The sequence below is a fragment of the Apus apus genome, chromosome 5 (genome assembly GCF_020740795.1).
Source record: "Apus apus isolate bApuApu2 chromosome 5, bApuApu2.pri.cur, whole genome shotgun sequence".
Classification (NCBI taxonomy): domain Eukaryota; kingdom Metazoa; phylum Chordata; class Aves; order Apodiformes; family Apodidae; genus Apus; species Apus apus.
This window is the reverse complement of record NC_067286.1, coordinates 51,575,341-51,595,644: the sequence shown is the minus strand read 5'-3', so window position 1 is coordinate 51,595,644 and position 20,304 is coordinate 51,575,341. Positions and strand designations below refer to the sequence as shown.

At 40.0% G+C, this 20,304-nt stretch overlaps 1 long non-coding RNA gene across 5 annotated transcripts in view; it reads right to left on the bottom strand.

The window, feature by feature from the left end:
- Positions 1 to 10,706: 10,706 nt before the first annotated feature.
- The window catches only part of LOC127385881 (uncharacterized), a 36,188-nt gene continuing 26,590 nt past the window's right edge, over positions 10,707 to 20,304 (bottom strand). For 3 of the 5 annotated variants that reach the window (XR_007889766.1, XR_007889767.1, XR_007889769.1), the window contains 4 exons: positions 18,769 to 18,900; positions 13,520 to 13,621; positions 11,619 to 11,824; positions 10,707 to 10,956 (listed from right to left, as the gene is read on the bottom strand). This is a non-coding gene — a long non-coding RNA (uncharacterized LOC127385881). The remainder of the gene's footprint in view (positions 10,957 to 11,618; positions 11,825 to 13,519; positions 13,622 to 18,768; positions 18,901 to 20,304) is intronic. The other 2 variants (XR_007889768.1, XR_007889770.1) reach the window with 1 other exon arrangement.

The window sequence follows — 20,304 nt, the reverse complement described above, 5'->3', positions numbered from 1 at the left end:
AGAGATGTGTAAATTTAGGGACCAAGTCAAGGCTTTGTGCCTTGGGAAGGGAGGTTCATGCATGCAAATGAGATTCGCTTGAACTGTTTTGCACTGTATCTGCAGAACTTCCATTTGGGCGATCTTGAATCTAAGTAAACTCAGGTTTTACTGGGCACTTGAGTTACAATTCCAGGATGTTTAAGACTGCTTAAATATAGAGAAATATATATATGCTTGTGCTGTTATGGCATACAGAAGCCTTCTGATTTTGTTGCATAACCCTGACCCTGTGACACCATTTTCAGGTTTTATCTCTCTACTCCACATTTCTTCCCCTTGTGGAGCGTTATCACTCTTGATTCATCACCCTTAGTGACAGCTCACTCTGTTCAGTGTGATTCCTGGTCTTGTACACTTTCTATTGCTTTTTCTTTCTTACCAAAAGTTCTCTATTTATTTCCATCACTGAATAAATTTGAAAAAAATTGTGCTATTCTGGATAAATAAATAATGAAAGATGTAGTCTTTAAAAAAATCTAATAAACCTTCTTAATCTATTCATATGTTACTCTAAGTAAATGGAGATTATTTTTCTATATTTTTTGGAGCTGGAGTCTGAGAAGAAAATAATATTGTGTTGTGCTGACAATCATCTTTCTCAATCATGCTTGAAATATGGATTTCCTTGAGTTGTAAGACACTGATTTAGATCCTGTTGAATTTAAGTAGAGTATGGAGGAGTGTCTGAGTGAACCACTTGGTGCAGTGTCTTTAGCAGCTTATCTGGGGGTCATCCTCTTTCCAAGCAGCAACCATGATCCTGCAGCCATGTAGGCAGGCTCCTTAATCTACACAAAGGCTCACTAAAGACCTGATTTCCATGGAAGGATATTCCTGTTCAATGCTGTTTATAAGACTGGGGCCATTGTGAAGTCCAGCAACTCCTGTTCCTACTTTGTGCTTCAAAATTTCCTGTATTTATGTTATCAGATAGGTAACAGCTGTTACATGCTGAAATCCTCCTCCATATCACTCAGACAATAAATTCACATCAGAAAAATTACAGTTTTAAAAAAATCAACTTATATTATACACTCTTGAAAGTATTTTTGACACTCAATAAAACAGCAAGACTGTTGGGAAAAGAAAGATTATAAACCAGTGCAGGGATTCAAGGAAAAAGTCAAAAAGTAAGAAATGGCATTGTTAAATTCAGAGGTTTGCAGGTGTCCCTAAGAATGCAAAAATTTGCATCCAATTTTTTTTTTTTTTAATCCAACATATTGACAGGAACAGCTATTTCAAGAAGCACATCTGCCTTTTCCTCCTCCTTTTCTTAAGAAACTTTTCCATTCAGAAGCATCGCACAAAAATTCTTAATCCCTGAAAACAATCCAAGCATAGCCAAACAGCTGATATGGAATCAGAAAGGTAACAGGATTGTTTGACTTTTAGCTCACCTCTCTCTGAAGGTCCTTTCATTTCAACAAAAAGCCCCTTATTTTCCATTTCAATTCCCAGCAAATCTGTGTCCCCAGTCACTCTAGTCCATCACTGTCCTGGATTCATCCCTAGCACAAAGGTGCTACCCTGGCCATACTCTGCCTTATCTCAGCATCAAAAGCAAAACCCTCCAAAAACACACCTTCTGCTTTCCTTAGGTCAGGTAGACATTTGGAGGTTTGCTGATGATATTTCTAGCATTTTCCCCACCCACTGTGATAACACAATTGCAAATGAACCAGAGGTGCTGACCAGCTCACACTGAAACCTGTGATTCATGCAAATAATGTCCTTCTAGAAGTCTGTGGGCTTTAAAAGCACACGTGCAATGATTAAATAGAGCCATGCTGTGAGTGGCTGGCATTATAACTAGAGAATTTACATCCTTTCTAGCAATGATTTTTCTATCAAGCCTTCAGCAATGGTTGCTCATTCTTTCTTTGCATCTTTCAGTCTGGATTATCTCAATGGCTGAAAAAGGCTGGGGAAAATTAAAAACTGTGACACTGCTAGACAGCCTCTTGGAAGCCCGCAGGTTGGAAACCGAGGTGTAAATACAGTGGATGGAAGCATTCGGTGTGTGAGAGGAGAGCTGGATAAAGCAGCTTGGGATGTCAGAGATGGGGGTGTGTCTGCTGCCATGAACAGTAATTCTAATAGCAAAAAGTGAGGCAGAGCTACAGAGTGCTACTAACTGATTTCCTTCCCTTGTCCTTGGTGGTAGGCAGGTAGAAAAATTAATTCTTGCAGATATAATAGAAGCTGAATCTGCTTATCGATGTGGGTTTGTTCAGGCAGGAGCCCTGCCAGTCATCAGCAAGAGGAATCCCTTTGGCTCAGAGGGACAGCAAGCGCTGACTTGCCAGATGCCCAGGGCTGTTGTGATTGACATGTGCTGCTCTGACAGGCGCAGACATGTCCCCTCTGCCTCCCTCTGAAGCTGCAGGATGATGTCTGCATCAGGCAGGCCTCTGCATCCCTACAAGTTGTCCTGCCCCAAGCTCAGAGCTTGAAGACCCCATCAGGAGGTTAGGCCACCTTTTTGGCATTTTTTGCCAGAGGTTTTAATATTTTGCCTGTCTTGCTCTGTACACTACAACAGTACCCAGCCACCATGTGGCCCCTTTGACTTCATCCTGATCTCCTAGATATCTGCCCAAATCTCAGTGCCCATTTAATTCCCTGCTTGCCCAGCCCTTTCCTCTCCAGCTCTCCCATACCATGCAAACTCACTATGAGTGACAAGTGTGCTGCAGCAGCAAAGAAAGCCAACAGGATACTGGGTTTCATTAGCAAAGGCATCACTAGCAGAGATAAAGAAGTCATCATCCCACTCTACTCAGTGCTTCTCAGGCCACACCTGGAAAACTCCATTCAGTTCTGGTCCCCACTATACAAACAAGATGTGCACAGGCTAGAGAGGATTCAGAGAAGGGCCATGAAGATTGTCAAAGGATTGGGAAGCCTGCTGTGCAAGGGAAGTCCAAGAGAAATGGGTTTGTTCAGCCTGGAGAAAAGAAGGCTTAGGAGAGACCTCATCACCATGTTCCAGTACTTGCAGGGCAGCTGCAAAGAAGATGGAGACTCTTTTTACAAGGAGTCACATGGAAAAGATGAGGGGTAATGGGTGCAATTTACTCCTAGGGAGATTCCAATTGGACACAAGAGGAAAATTTTTCACAATGAGAACAATCAGCCACTGGAACAATCTCCCCTGGGAAGTGGTGGATTTCCCCATACTGGACACTTGTAAGATTGGTGGACAGGGTGCTGGGCCACCTTGTGTAGACCATGATTTTGCCAGGAAAGGTTAGATCAGATGATCCTTGAGGTTCCTTCCCACCAAGTATTCTATGATTTTATAAGTAAGTCTTCATTCCTTGTGTTTCACCAGTGCCAATTTTACTCCCATTTCTCTCAGATTTGTGTAGAGAAAGGAGGGAAGGGCAGAAAGGAGGAGCTGCTGTGTCCTTGTTGTAGAAGACTGCGTGTCAGTGGAAGTTCTGCACTTCTTGAGATGCTTCTTGTTCCAGTGATCTTCCACTCTCCTGCTCTTGGGAGGCAGAGACCCTGGCCAGGTATGCTCAGCACTACTGCTGCATCACTTGAATTTTAACTTCAGTAGTCAAAGAAGTCACCAATTTACCTAGTGTAGGTTTGTACTCAGAAGCCTTGAGTAGTGACTTGGAGCCTTGAGTAACTAGAGAAGTCCTAGAGCATAGTAAGGCCTCTGAAAACCTATTTTGGCTTCAGCCCCCAAGAGTATTCCCTTGCCACTGTCCCCTCACGCCACTGGGGTTGCAGACAAGGTGAGCATTAGCAAACACTGCTTTCAAAACACTGCAAGGTGCTCAGCTCCCATTTGATTACCCTTAGTGGGTGTCCAGGCACCAAGGATTGCAAAACAGTATTACCCCAATTGTTCAGAGCATCTGCTCAAGTAAGAAAGACTTCTGAGCCACTCAAAAATCCCAGTGATTGATGCAGAAATCATTGTAAAAATATAACATCTAAATGTGTATTGCATGTACATTCCAAATATTGTCCTGCACTAAATCAAAGCAAATATGTTTTTTCCTCTTAAATTTACTGGGACAAACTAAGCCTTTTAATAGAGCTATGATGATTTACACCAACTGATGTTCTGTCCCTTTATGGTATTCTTTACTTATTTTCAAAACATCAGGGGAAAATTAACGATTATAAAAAACCCACAGATGCTGTTATTAATTTCCTGTAAGTTTTGGGGGCTAGCGGTTGTGTTTGCTTCTCTTTTGCTCTCTCACTGTCTCCCCCAAGAACAATCAGAATAATAGAAAAATATACAATGTTGCTATTATTACCTCTTTTTTCATGCCTTGGTCTACTTTTTCTTACACTTCTGTTTATACCTTTCTAGAAGTAGGAATTCTTTGAGCAAGAATCCTTACAAAGAGAAATTATAGTCGTCCTACACCTAATGCATTGCTGAAGAAGAAAGAGGATTTATTATCTTTCAAGTATCTTTTCATGAAGAATTTATCTCAGCAGGTGGACTCAATCTATGTGGGGTAGGTAAACATAAAATTTGATCCACAGTTTTTAGAGCTACTGTAAAGTCATCATTTATGTTGGCATCTTTGCTAATAAGTGTTTCTATTTATGCTGAAAGAGATTAAATTGACATTCCTCTACTTCTTGTTGTAGTATACTTTGGCAAATGAGGGTTAAAACTACTCTGTGGCTGAAAAGGCTTATTTCCTTGCACAAAATTGTAATAAATAAAAAAAAAGTTTGTCCTTTTTGTGTTGCCCTTTCCTCCTCCACCCCTTCATCTTTCCTTTCCTTCCTCTAAAATTCTGCCCTGCCCTAGTTTGTAGGCACACTCTATTAGCTTCACATTTTTTAGACTATTATCTATAAGCAGAAATAGCTTAAATCTTGGCAATACTGGTCAAGGATAACATTCATACTCTTGACAAGAGACTCTCTCAGCTCTAATCTACTTCACTTCTAATTACTGAATTATTAAAGCCAGAGACCCTCTTGTGCTCTGTCAGTACCTACCTTGCTCCTGAAATACCAGCAGTGATGGTGGAGCTGCTGCCAGCTTTGAGCTTCCACAACAGCTGCCTTGGAGTCATTGAGGAAAGATCTGCAATTTCAGATGAGCATGAAGTGGCTCCCTTTGCAAGTCTGAAGAGTTACAGGAAAAATTCTCTGGCTTCCAAGCAGTGTGTCCACAATGAAAAGATAGCACTTGCAGAATACTGAGTGCTCTTTAGCTGCAAAAATAAATAAATAAAGAATCTCATAAGGAAAGTTAAGCTATTCACTCACCTGAGCTCTTAAATAGCCTCCTCATTGATTTGAAAGTTCCTGACAATGAATGTGACAACCTGAGGGCAGTTACTGATTTTCTCATGTCCAAACAATACTCAGGTGGACCCAGAACTGCATTATCTGGGACTGAGTCAAATCGGTTCTCATAACCAGAAGAGTAGTTTCTAGTTCTGCTCTTGTGCATGGACTGGAGTAAAGCACAACTGGAAAGGAAGCCAAAGAACTGAGATGGAGCAACACCCATGTGTGCCACACTTGGCTACCTGCTCATAAAGACCATTACAAGAGTTCAGCATTTCTAGGCTTCTCTACCTTCATAGTTTGCAACAGATATAAAACAACAGAGACCAGACAGTGTAATTATTTGCCTGATGCTCAGCTTTCAGTCCCTTCTGGACCTGTTCATGGTAGCTAGAACAGCAATGAAAGTTGTGATAGCACATTAACCATAGGCATGGAAATGAGCTTGTGCTATGATGCTGTGGCAGAAACCACAAGGGCATTCATGTCACCCTGCTAACCTTCTCCGGTGTGAACCAAAGTTACTCAAGTCCTAGCAAAGCCAATGTTTTTATTACAAAGGCTGCTTTAAACTGATGGTTTGTATGTCTGTTTGCTTTTGAATTTAAAAATGAGATAAAACAAACCGATTCTGCTGGCCTTAGTGCCAGAAAACACTTAATTTTTTTATGGAACCTATAATTTGAATCTAATTTGACCTGACAGAGTCGACTGACCATGCAGTTATTTGGCACCTGCTGAATACCTCCCCATTAAGCCAAATTTACACTAATAAGCAGCAGTCATTACCATTCACTGTCATTAGATTAAATCAGTTACCTGCAGCACCTCCCAGTAAACATAAATCTTGATAAGATACATTCCAGTTAAGAGCCAAATTCTTCCTTCTCATTCATTTTCACTGCTCGTGCCTTTAAGGTCCGGCAACCTGCCAGGCACATTGCACGTGTGTTTGTTGGATGTTCATGTGCCACTCTCTTGTTGTGGATCCTTGGGAGAAGGAAGGATACAGCTGTTTGCTGCTGACATATGCTAACAGCAAACTGAGAGGGCTTTTTGGCAACCTCATCTGTGCTGCCCTGCATACTGGGGAGCAGACCTCAGGTTTTATTTTCCCCATCCCCACCACGTGTAGGAGAAAAGTGGAATCAGTTGCAGAGCTCTTTTAAGCCTTCAGTTTCCATTTTCTTTGTTTTTCATTTATTCTTATTTTTAAAATAAGTGGTTTGAGTATATTTGTTTCCAAAAATTCTGACATCTACCTGCTTAGACTATTGTAATATTTTAGTTTTATTTTTAGATTATATTTTATTACTTTAGGGCATGCCAGAAGTAGAAATACAGAAGATTATGTATAGAGTTCAAAGGTGTGTTGTGCTGTATTCTGTCACCACATGATACATTTGTTAAAATGATAACATAATATATTTTATGGTTTATTTGGTTTAGCTTACTGTAAAAATAATTAAGTCTAACCACTACATACTACAGTTTGAAATACTGTATTTTCCAAATGACTATGTGCCTTTGTTGGTTGGTAATGATATTGTCTGAAAATCTGCTTATATTTTGTTTTGAATATGTCTCATGTTTGCATTGAAATTAAACTATTTGGCTCTTTCAGCAAGAGAATAAATTAAACTTTTGTTTCAACACTATGTGGAGGCATTTTGATACAGAAAATAAATATTTAAATATGCATTATATAGCAGCTGTCTTAAATGATTTAAAAATAAAATAGTGCAAAGCATAATATATATATGAAAGAAAAGTAATAGAACGTTTCAGCTATCATTAAGTTAATGTTGCATCAGAAGTAGCAAGGAACAGCTATGGCTTAACAAAGGGATAGTAAATCTTGGGGGTTTTTTCCCAGTGCTAAGTCCTATGAGAGAAAAAAAAAAATTGAAAACACATTAGTTTAGATGCAAAACTTTGTCAATAGTGACACCACATAGTCAAAAAACCCATAACTTTTCCAAAACACTTTTTCTTCCAATTAAATTTCCAGGCACCTCCAAAAATTTTCCCTATATACTGATCTGGATAGTTCACACAGAGATGGAAGGAGGCTTTTTACTCTGGCTTTTTGGGTTAATCTAATGTTTCAATTCAGACATTCAGTGGTACCAGCTCCACAACTCTTTTTTCCTAGGTGACAGTGTTGGAGTAATTACCATCTTTTACCTTCAGCTACTCAATTAACTGATTTGAGTTGAAAACACTCATTTTTCAATCAACATACAGCTGAGGAGAGGGGTCGTCAGGGTGGGAGCAAGCAGCTGGAATCAAACACCTGTAAATTGGTCATGCCAGTGCAGGGGGGCATCTGATGAGCCACAGTCACTCTGTAACAAGCATGTCAGTTCTGTTCCCAAGAGAGCTTGTCACACTGAGTCACAGAATGGTTTGGGTTGGAAGGGACCTTTACAGATCTTCTAGTCCAATCCCCCTGAAATGAGCCAGGACATCTCTCACTAGACCAGGTTGCTCAAAGCCCCATCCAATCTGCCCTTGAACACTTACAATAATGGAGAGTTCACAACTTAGCTGGGAAACCTCTTCCAGTGTCTCATCATCCTCATAATAAAAAAATTCTTCCTTATATCCAGTCTAAAAGTACTCTCTTTCAGTTTAAAACTATTGCCCCTTGTCCCCTACAGGCACTAGTAAAAAGTTTATTTCCATCTCTCTTGTGAGTCCTCTGTAAGTACTGAAAGGTCACAATAAGGCCTTCTCTTGAAGGCCTTATTGAAGGGGTTGAACAACCCCAACTCTCTCAGGCTTTCTTCAGAGAAGTGTTCCAGCTTTCTGACAACTTTTGTGGCCCTCTTCTGGACCTGCTCTAACAGGTCCATGTCTTGTACTGGGGAAACCAGAGCTCAACACAGTTCTCCAGGTGGGATGACTCAAGAGCACTGTAGAGGGGCTAACCTCCCTTGCCAGCTGGTCACACTTTGATGCAGCCCAGGATACAGTTGGCTCTCTGGGCTGCAAGCACACGCTGCTGTCTCATGTCTGACTTTTTTATCCACCAGAATCCCCAAGTCCTTTTCTGCAGGGCTGCTCTCAATCCTTTTGAGCCTCAGTCTTTACTGATATTGGGGATGCAGGTGCAGGACCTTGCACTTGGTCTTGTGGAACTTCATGTGGTTCATTCACATGGACTCACTTCTCAAGCCTGTCAAAGCTCCTTTGGATGGCATCCCTTCCCTCAAGCAAATTGGCTGCATTACTCAGCTTGGTGTCATCTGCAGCTTTGCTGAGAGTGCACTCAATCCCACTGTTCATATCATTGATGAAGACTTTAAATAGTATTGGTTCCAGTATGGACTCTTGAGAAACACTACTCATTATGATTTTCCCATTGGATATAGATAGAGCTGTAGACAGTAACACTTTGGATTCAGCCATCCAGCAAATTCCTTATCCATCTAATTGTCCATCCATCAAATCTGTATCTCTTATTTAGAGGCACGACTGCTGTGGGGGACCGTATCAAAGGCCCTACAGAAGTCCAAGTAGATGTCATCAGTAGCTCTTCCCTTATCCACTGATGCAGTCGCTCCATTCTCATGCAAGATAGGGGAAGAACAAACTCCAAAACACTCCAGATTCTTCATCTTTGTGAATATTTGGATTTGCAGAGATGTGAGAAAGTTTTTATCTTTTGCTCTGGGTTCCTTGGGTACCCTCACCAGGACAACATTTCATGAGGGTTAAAATTCTTTGTATGCAGATGTTTATGTTTAGGTATCATCTCTATTGTTTATTAGTGGATGCTTAACTTCCACAGAGGGTTAGAAAAGGTCATCACTATAGAAAAGTTTTGTATAAACTAACAGTTTCTGGTATTTTATTTAAAGAGAATAATAGATTGCATGAAAAAAACATGCTGAAAGTGCTCTACTCCAAAATGAGATGACAAATCTATTTTTATTCAAGCATACAACATGCTGTAAACATTTTATTTTTTGAATATGCTGGATGACATGCACCCATAGACATATCAGATAATTTACACAGTATGTAATGAGAGTGATAATGAACTTACATCCTCTGAAAAAAAGCTTTGTTGAAGTAAAGTTGAGCTTATATATCACAATTAAACTGAATAAAAGCACTCTGATTCTAAAAAGAAAGTATTGGCATGCATGAAATTTTCCTGTTAATGCTGAATTTAAGTTTTTAAAATATGAAGGCCAGGAAGTTCATTCTTTAGGTTCTACAAACAATGACAGTCCCTTCCTACCCACTATCTCCCCCCACCAGCCATGCAGCCCACATCAGACCAAGGCCCTAACTTGACTTAGGAAATATAGGGAAAGACAATCACAAATTACCTTGATTTCTAGTGATTCCTAGAATCCCACCAATGGGGTATTTTGAATTGCTGGGGGCATGGAAAGCCATTTCCTTAGCATATCCTCTCCCAGCATGTTTGGAGAAGGACTTTCCAACTACCTTTAGCAAAGAAATGGAAATACCATTCATTTGTGAATCAAGTTAATTTGGGACCCACAGGTCCTCTAGAAAGGGACCACTCAGAATCCTGAACTGATCTGGAGACTCCTACTCTCTTCGCTTCTTCTATAGTTGTATGTCAGGCTTTCTAGACAGTTTTGAATCAGGAGTCCAAAGGCTTCTTTTAAGTTTACAGATTACCTGCTCATCAATCTGTGCACGCTGTGGCTGCATGCACTGACATTCTGAAGGATAAAAGGTGAAGTATGACTAGCAACTTCTACAAAGACAGCAACTAAGACATGAATACACTTTTTTTGGCCCTCATGTGATGTGAAGCAGGAGAGAATCTGGTTCTGTGACCTGGCTGATGATTATTTGGAGTAAGTGGAAAAAAAATCTTGCTGGTTCAGGATTAGGCAATCCCAGGAGTTCTGAGTCTTTATATTTGCAGATTTAATACTGGTTTACTTGTTCAGTGCATTGCTTTTGAAGAGGCTTGAATGATTAAGAAGTTCAGCTTATGAGACTTTTGGCTGAGCAATGCTACGTCAGCTAGGAGGGAGCCAGGGCAAAGGCACTGAAAGTCAAATCAAGGAGAGTATTTGGTATGAGGTGTCATTTGCATGAGTGTTATTTGGATAGAAGGAACTTCTGGAATTATATCCGTTTCTATTCTAGTCCCTCAGGTTTCCCCACTCAAAAGTGTTTCCTACTGCTCCAGCTGTCAGCTTTTTAATGCAATCAGACATTTTTTAACATGGTTGGACCAAGTAATTTTCTATGTTTTGTGTTTCTGTACTAAAGTGCATGAAATGTACATGGTTTAAACAAAAGCATGTTGTTTAGAGCTCCTTTTAGGGGGTGGAGGGATGGGGAGAGGAAAAAAAAACGCAAGCAAACCTTGTCAGTGATGAGGTTTTTAAAACACTTAGATTTAATTGACAAAAAAAAAAAAAAAGAAGTTATTTTTAATGTTGCCTTTTGTGAAATCTCTAGTTCTCCTTCAAGCTGTGTCAAGTGGCATAATAAAGTAGCCGCAGACATGAGAGCTTGTAGCAATTTCCCCCAGCTTTTCCTTTGTATAGCAGCCCTGGGCGCTGTTAGTTGTGCTCGTTTTATAGCAAAGCTTCTTGCAGTAGGAGGGAAATGATGGGAGAGCACCTGTGAAACGAGAAAATTAAAATAACAATGGAATCGTGTTGTGAGGTGCAACCTTCTGCCACTGACTCAGCATGTTCGTGAACAAGTGGGTGATGGTCCATGTGACTTGTACTGACCTAGTTGACTCAATCAAAGAACTTGAAATAAGATGTTACTACCAACTTTGGCACTTCAAAGGGCGTTAAAACGTCGCAACCAAGATCTTGTGTGCATTGGGCTGGAAACAGAAGGAGATAAATACAGAAATGGAATGTGAAGACATAGTGGAGAGAAAACTGTGGAATAATCAGGAATGCTGTTTAGTATTTCTCCTTTAATAAACAGGCACATTTGTGCTAGAGTAAACTTGTTAGAACTCGTAATTTTAGTATAGCTCAATGTGTGGAACTTTTCACCAGAAAATAAGTTCTTCAGTTACCTTAAACTTTAACAAAATATATAAGGCAGTGGGTACCTCTACTTCATACCAGTTAGTAGCAGAAAAAAGACAGGGCATCTGGGATGCTGGGGCAGTCAAGAAGGGACGTGGCATTAACAAAAGGCAATGAGACAAGCACATGATATAAGAAAAATTATCTGACAGTTTGAAAACATGTTGAAGGACAGCACCAGGACTGTAGGGCTTTTCGGGATAGTCTTCTTATCCTCCCTCCCTTACCAACCTGGGTTTGCCCCCTCCAGATCCTGTCTTACTCTTCTCTGCCTCTTGCGGTTCTTGCTCCAACAGAGTGCAATGTTGGTCTGACCTTAGCAGAAGGCACAGAGAGAGACGAGGAAGGGAGATTGTCCTGTTCTCTGAAGCCAGACATCCATCTGACTCCTGTAGTCTAGGAAAACCCACAGTCCAATTCTCTGCAGCGAACCTAAGCTGGATTGGGAAAAAGATGGAAATAATGCTGTCCCAAGTGTCCCAAAATAGGTGTGGATTGGCATGGCCATGCCTCCTAGTGCTGGCAGGGTGGTGTTCACCCACTCTCCCACTCCCACATGTTTGGGGTAGTGGGAGAGAGGGAAGCAGGCAAGAGCAGGAGGCATAGCAATAGCTGCAAGTTATTTCCACCAGCTTTTGTTCCTATGCAGCATACCTGAGGTGAATAGGAAGGCTGGGCCATAGCTGGAGGCACGCAGATAACAAAGCATTTCAGCTCTACAAAGTGCTGCCACATTGAGGTCTGTGCTCCACACACCTTTGTCAGCAGCTGCTTCCCTTCCTTCCCTCCATGAGCTATGCCAAGTCCTGCTGCGTGCTTGTACCTCAGTGCATGAGGACTGAAATCTTGCAGCATTGCACAGGGCAGTAGTTACCCAGAAAAAAAATGTCTGGGTATCTATGTTTTAGGAAAACCTCCTAGCTTACCTTGGGAAAACTGGCTATAGTAGAATACACAGTATATACATGCCTGACTGCTTGATCACAGAGAATGTGTAAGGGAGGATGTGGGATGTGTAAGAAAGGGGAAGAAAAAGGAAAACATCAGTATGACTTATCAGCATGATTTTAGAGGGGACTAATTTTAGCTAAATACAAAAGTGGTTTGGGTGAGGAAGAAATGAACCCATCGTGAAACTTAGACTCTTTTTAGCTGCACTTAGACTTAATTCTGAGCTTTGGCTTGGACACCTGAAAACATAGAGAGATAAGTTTGTGCTGAGTAATATTTGAAGGTTTTATTGCAGCTACCAGGATTAGATGTTACTTAAAAAAAAAAAATTAAAAAAAAAGAAAAAAAAAAAGAGAAACTGTGGAAATTACTAGGCTTCTAAGGAAGTTCAGCTAGTGAAATATAGTTATCAGCATGCTTTGATTTGATCTTAATAAGTTAGGTGTATGAAAAAAAAAAAAGTGATTTACAGATTTCTCTGCAGTTTGTCTGTTTTGTGAGATTGACTCATGTGCAGCAGATTAGATTGGTTTAGAATAATCACCCTGGAAAGAATATGTTGCATCTTTAAATGATCTCTCTTTGAAGAAATGCTATACAAGACACAATTTGAAACTGAACTAACTGTTCATTCTGAGTATGTCTGGATTAAATGTATCCTTTAGTTCTGTTGATGAATGACCCAAAGCAGGCCACTTCTCTTCGTATTAATTATTGTTGTTTCCCTTTTTTTGAAAGTATATTTCAGTCTTGAGCTTGCTTCACTGAAATGACTGCTGTGAGGGAGCATTTGATATCTACAACTCTAGATTGGGCTATCAAAGGCTCAGACTATTGTTTTTGTTCTCTGAAAAGAAAACAACCCATTTAAAGCTGACCTAATGTTCTGTAACAGTCAAACTCTTTCCTCTTCTGCTTTCCCATATAAAATGGATTATTAATACATACACATACTTCAGAACTTCTATACACTCTTAGATCCTTCCAGCCATTCCCTGGCTTACATCCTCACCTACATTCTTCCTCTCTGTGTTGAATGGCCAAATAATTGCATTTATTTTACAGTTTTTCTGTTGTAATGGCCTGTTCCAGGACAGAAATCCCAGAGACTATAAACAAGGCCTCCAAGACTAAATAAACTGGTTTAACATATGGCTGAAGGATTAAACCTTGACAATTACCATCCCCTACAGATCTCAGCAGGGCTTCCATGTTGCAAGAGAGCTCCATTCTCTGTCATCCCACTTTTAGTAGCGTCATTCTTGGAGATATCTTCATTGGCTCTGAAAAATACATATGGTTTGTTTCTTTTAACAGGAGATTTCCACCAGGTCTCCCCTTGTATATTTGGTATGACAGCAATTTAATGAGACCTTTGAGTTTCATTTTGAATTTGACAGAATAATTTAAGAGGTTTTTCCCCCATTGTCTGATATCATAGAAATGAAAACACATCCCTTTTACTGCTGCTTACAAACTGGCTTTCCATTAAAATCCTATCCACTCTAATTTGAGAAGACCCATGAATTTAGAGAAGAGCAGTTGGATAGAGACAGCCTTGAAAGAGAGAATTATCCCAGCTTGGGACCAAAAACATTTGGCAAAGCTACAACCTGGAGATGGAAGCAGTATATATGCAGACCAAAATCCTGGGCATGACAAAGTAATTGTGGAAAATTCAAACCCTACGTTCAAGGGATTTCTCAGAAAGCAGGGTGGACTTGTCTGGTCTGGATAAGATTTACCCCTTACACCATGGTGACTTTTAATCTAAATATTCAAGGAAACTCATAAAAATGCCAGCCTAAAAGCTTCTTATCCTGATTGTCTCTTAGGGGAAAGAAATTTGTGAGATATTTTTCTAAGACAAGACTCAACCTTTCTGCCAGAAGGTGAGAGCTGACCTCTTGGTGCTAGAAACTTCGCCCACAGATAACATGCATATTGTATTTGCCCAAGAATAGGTTCTCTCTATTTGGAAAAAAATCTTATATATCTCACTATTTTCTGCATTTATAAAGTTCTTTTGTTAATGAAAAAGCTTCAGCAAGGGTTCACATACTCTCAGAGTAAACACTCAGTGCAAGTGAGGACCAGAGGTGTACGCTTCCGTGAAGCTGCCCTCTTCAGTTTTCACTTTATCAAATAAATTAAAGGTGCTTCATCTATACTTATAAGTACATCATTACTTGCAAGTGCTATATTATTATTATCGAAGTGTTCTTACACTGTCACAGAAAGACCTTGACATGCTGTAAATAACTTTGCCTCTCGCTTTGATACTACATAGACTCCTGCAATTGTGTTTATTGTCTGCAGGCATTATGGATGCCTAATATGAAAGAACTGGAGAGCTCACACTCAAAATGAATGGATATACATTCTCTTTCTATTCAAGCTGATTCTGTACCTCAGGGAATGTTTGATACATCATCTTGGGCTTTGGGACTGAAAAGGCTGAAAGGAAAAGAAAAAAAAAAACCCTGTACACTGACTCTTTCAGAGCTTATTTTTCATCACTGCTCTTCAGTAAATGAGGGAGACATAAAGCAGTACAGAGGTAGCAATGGCTGAACCTCAACAGCTTCTTAGGTACAGGTTGGATGCTTAATTATCAGCTCATGTGAAACTTTCTGATCACTAATCTTATACTAAACACTCATAAGATTCCTGGTGGCTGCTGTCTTGAGGTCACCAAGGCAGCCTCCAAAAAGAAATTTAGTGTTTCAAGATGCAGACCAGAGGAAACAAACAAACAAACAAACAAAAATAATACATTAAATTCACCACAATAAATGACCCAACTGTGGGTCAGCCTGCCAAGTTACATTAAAAACAAAATTTTAATCTGTGAATTGAGTGTCAACAACTCTAGCAAGACAAAATCTGTGACAACAGAAGAGAGAATATTTGTAGGCAGGAGAATCTGGCTAGGGAAGAAAATAAAGAACAGGCAAATTCATAACATCATCACCTTTCAGAAAGGCCTGAAAATTTTACTTGGCCAAAGATCCTCCTCCTAGCATTGAAACTTTCATCTCTTCACAGACCTGAAGCCAGAGACTTGATGAAGCCTGTAAGAGACTTTATTGTATTGCATGTTCTTTGCAAATCACTCAGATATGGGGGAGGTCAATGACAATATAAAAACCCTAGAAGGAGGATTTATGTTATTTCCAGTAAAAAGAAAAACAAAACAAAACTACATTACATTCTATAATAATCTATAAATTATAATGGAACTACTTTCCAACAATTGGAAAATGAGACATATCTACAAGGTGACACAAAATCCTTGCACCTGTTTCTTTCACCAACCTCTGTATCTCCCTCTTTCTAGTAATGGCTGATTTTCTGTAACCATCCCCGTATTTTTAGATTCCATATAAATCAGCCTTTAACAGAGAAAAAGGCTGAAAATATCAACAGGATTAAATGTAAGAGAAATATCAGTTTTGGTTTTGTATATAAAGCCATCCTCCACACTACATCAAGAAAAGGCTAGATGTACAACTGGCAACAATAAAAAAATACCAAATGTGTATATAGATAATACGAAAGAAATTGCTTAGAGTGACTTCTCACTACCATCTCTAGAATAACTTCCTAATATAAGAATCCCAGTCAAATACTCCAGGCAATTAGTTTTCTAATGAAGCTTAATACATACAAGAAGGGGATTATACAGCTTCACTGCTTGTAACTGGGAGCCTGCTGATGACCTGCAGGGTACCTTCCTGTGCTGTATCCTAATTTGCAACTAGGTTTGTTTCAGCTCAGATACAGAGCCAACCCAGGGCTTGAAAAGTTGGCTGGTTCAGATCTGCTTTCCTTTATCAAACAATGGTTGCAAAATCTTTGTTATTGCTGAGATGTGAACCAGAAAGGAATCCCCTTAGGAAGAAGAAAAAGGCCACTGTGCTTTCACTTCAGTTTTACTTACTGTCTCTGTGGGTCAAAGATACTCCTGGAATCCCTGCTATTGAAATACACTTATTTATTAGATTATGTGTTGGACTGAAATTTAACTAGCAAATCTAGTTTATTCCCTGCATATCTAGCTGTAAATGTTGTGCCTATCACAAGAGTATCTGCACACTTTGGTAACTTTGGTAAGCTCTAAAGGGTGCCAGTAGTTTATTAGGATGTTTGCCTGATGAAAATCTGAGTGACGTCATTAGAATCTGGTGGCTCTCCTAGCTATTAATGTATAAAACAAAACTGTAATTTTATGTGAATGGCGGGCACTTGCTTTTGAAAGCAAATTTTTTAAAATATTCCTGAGCTGCGCTGAAAGTAGCCGAAGTTTATAGCTACATCAGACAGAAAAAAATGTATGCTGCTCAGAAATATATTGATCACACTAAATAAATATCTAAACTATCACCTTTTCAGAGCCAAAAGTTTAATTCAATACATTAATAAGGCACAAATATGTGTTCCAAAAAACTGTAATAACTTCCTCTGTAATGCCTGCTAGGGTTTTAGTGGACTTTTTTCACGGGATTGAATGGGATAGAGTGCAACCCTCTGCATGGTCTTCCTAGATCTATGGAAAATAATTCTAAATTTCAATGGCAATGCACATTATATGATCACCACCACCTAGGCAATGACATTAGTTGCCATAGTAACTTCATGTTGCATCATTAAGAATTTTAAATGTTGACAGTTGGGAAGTATAGCTGAAACACTGGGAGAAGAGCAGAAAAGAGGCAGGGTTGAGAGAAGTGTACAAAGCTGAGTTTGTGCCAAGATGGACTGGGGGAACAATGGAGGAAACCAATGGCATGGATATATCAAGTGGCTTTTCTGTTTTCCTCTCAGATCATTGAAGCAGAGGGGGAAAAAACCTATTCTCCAGCTTTCTTATTACTCCCTTTTTCTAATCAGAAAGAAGGGCAACATGCCCATTTGAAACTGGTTACTGATGATCTCCTTTTGCATTGTTGACAAACTAGAAGTGCATGTGCCTGGCTGGGGAGCCACATCTGATGTCTCCGGAAATGGTGGTGTTTTTAGGTACATCATTATTCTGAGTCCTAGTTTGTTTGCACTTGTGTTTCTGTGCTGGTTCTGCTTAATAATGCCTTACACTCTCCATTAACCAGGATGGTCTTGGCTTGAGTTAAATAGGGCTCACTTACTTTTACTGAATCCCATAAAAGCTACACACTTCTGCTAAAGGTTACAACAAAAGACAGAGCATCTCCTGAGATGTCTGCACAAGCATTTCCTAGAACCAGCACTCATAATTTCTAGTCCTACACAGCTAAAGTCACACTTTATTTTGATGCTTTAGGAATATAAAATACAAATTTCCACCCATGATTTATCACTAATTTAGGATATAAGAATCTAAATGGGACATTAGACAAGCATATTAGTGCAAAGCCTAGCTGCTATGAAATGGCTATTAGAGATTACCTTTAAAAATATATTTTACAGCAGATATGCTCATCTTGTTGTTGAATAATCAATGGCTGTGCTTCTGTGTTAAATTTGTTAGTATACCTACAAGATGCAAGTGCATTTTCATTATAGAAAAATGTACTGGATGGCTATTTTCAAATTGAGAATAATCACATGGTGAGATATATTAAGCAAAATGGAATTGATAGTAGCACTGATGTGTCACATACACTGCTATTGGGTTTTGCATCAGAAAGCATATTTCTGCGCTGTTTTTTTTATACACACACTAAATTGGCTCACAAGCATATGCATTTCTATGAGTCTTAACAGAAGAAAAAAATCTCCCTCAGTCAGAAATAATTTTTGACTTTGGGTGTTTGTAAATAAACTATACTCAATCAGAAAATCAGGAATTTCATGCTTTCTTACCAGACAAACATGTATTGTGGCTAAGTCAACAGATCTTACCATAGGCACAAATGTGCAAGTTCACTTTAATAATCGAGGATTTAGATGAAATTGTTCCAGTTAAAGGCCACAGAATAAAACAATCCTATCCATTTTTTGTTGTTAATAATGATTAAAGTTTACCATGGAAATGTAATATACAGAATGAAGATATGTTTCTCCTCAGACTCTGCTTCAAACCTCTACCAGTCTCTGGCAGTAAAGTGACTATGAAGAATGGCCACAACACCATGTCTCATGTCCCGGTCCAGCAATCCCCTAGGCTATGCACAGCATCTCTCTGCAAGATTCCCAAGCCTCTCACATCCAGGAAACAGGTAGCATGACTCAGATGCCATAATTCGCAACACCCATATCCAAAGACCAGCGTGAAAGTGGTTCTTGGGCTGGGTCTGCTGAGCCCACTGCACAGGCACAGGGTTTACACCACCTCTTGGATCCCTGACAAAGCAGGCCTCTGAACCCTGGGTCCCATGGATCCATGCTTTTAACAGCCTGGCCTTTGTGTCTAAATTGTCTTGGAAGCCAGACAAGATACATGTCTTACCTGGCCTCTTTGAGCAGCTAGCCCAAGGAAATATCCTAGAAGGACTTCTGGATATATTTCCATGTGAATAGGCAGGAGATTTCCCAATGGGCTTAGCAAGCAAGGTCTTTTTGATATATGTCAGACCTGTGTCTAATATGAGAAGATACAAAAAATAATGGATGATTAGTTTTGTTGAAAGGCAGTGGTTCTTTGAGGAATTGTGGACTAGATTTCATGTTTTTCTCCTTGACAGCAACCCCTCTCTTGCTTTTTGCATTTGACAACAGAAAAGCATCAACAAAGTAGAAGGTTGTGGGGTGGGGTTTTTTTAGTGGTGAGAGAGCATACTACAATATGTATATTTGGAATGACTCATAGGAGCTCTAAGACACCTGAGAACAGTCTCTTGGTACTACTACATCCCTTCCAGCATTCCTTGTACATGTTTCCTACTTGTTTTTCAGAATTGGCCAATCTTTCTTTGGTATTTGTACAGCACCTAGCCTAATGAGAGCTCCCATTTGGACTAAGACCCTAGGCCTATAAGCATGTGACTCGAGGACACATTGGTCTTTGAGTGGAGGTTCATGCACAGCAACATCACCTTCCCCATTTCCATTACAGGAACCATGTCTGGGCAGGCTGAAGGCACTTCAGCTGGAAGGACTCTGCTTCCCAGCAGCATATAATGAATATCATGACATTTTCTACAGTGGTATCAGGCTGATCTTCTAGGTATCATGAAAAGTCCTTGAACCAACTGTGAGCATTTAAAGGACACCATGAGGGAGCTGAAAACGCTACTAACTCCTTGAAGGCACTGTGGTTAATGAGATAATGCTGGATACAGGATAGCAGCAGGAGGCAAGCAGTACTGGCAGTGTAGTCTGTCTGACCCATGGATGTCAGTGTCACTGAGTGGGAGGAAGGTATCTACATATCTCAAGGAACAGAGATATTGCAGAAGACAGAAGCCTTATGCACACACTTCTACCATGGCTGACATGAGTGCCAAGATCATGGAAAGTGACAAGGGAGAAGCTCTTGTAGGGGAACATTATGTGAAGCTGTACCCCACAAATGCTGTGGCACAGCAGGCATTATTGGGCATGATGTTCTTCTGAAATTTGAGATTACATTTGGGGCAATGTGAATGATGTAGAATTATGACCACCCAGATCTTTTTTGTCAATGCCAAACTGGCATTGTACATGGTCTTGCAAGTGGCAATCATTGGGAGTGATCTAACAGAGAAGTATGGAGATGCAATAGCAGCTAAGACCTCTGAACAGACCCAGTGTTGGGCCCTAACAAATGAACTGGAGAACTGGTTCAACACTCTCTTGCAGAGGGCCAGAGCCAAAATGCAGTGATGGGAGAACAGATGTGGGGCTGACTCTGTTAGATACAGGCATTCCTGAAACCATCTCAAGCTGTTCCAGGCAGGAGAACTTTATACTTGGCTTTGCCTTGGGAAGACAGCTCAGTTCTCACACTAGTTTTTTTTTAGTCTGCTAATGAAAGTTCTTTCTTAGGGTGCAAAAAGTACAAGGC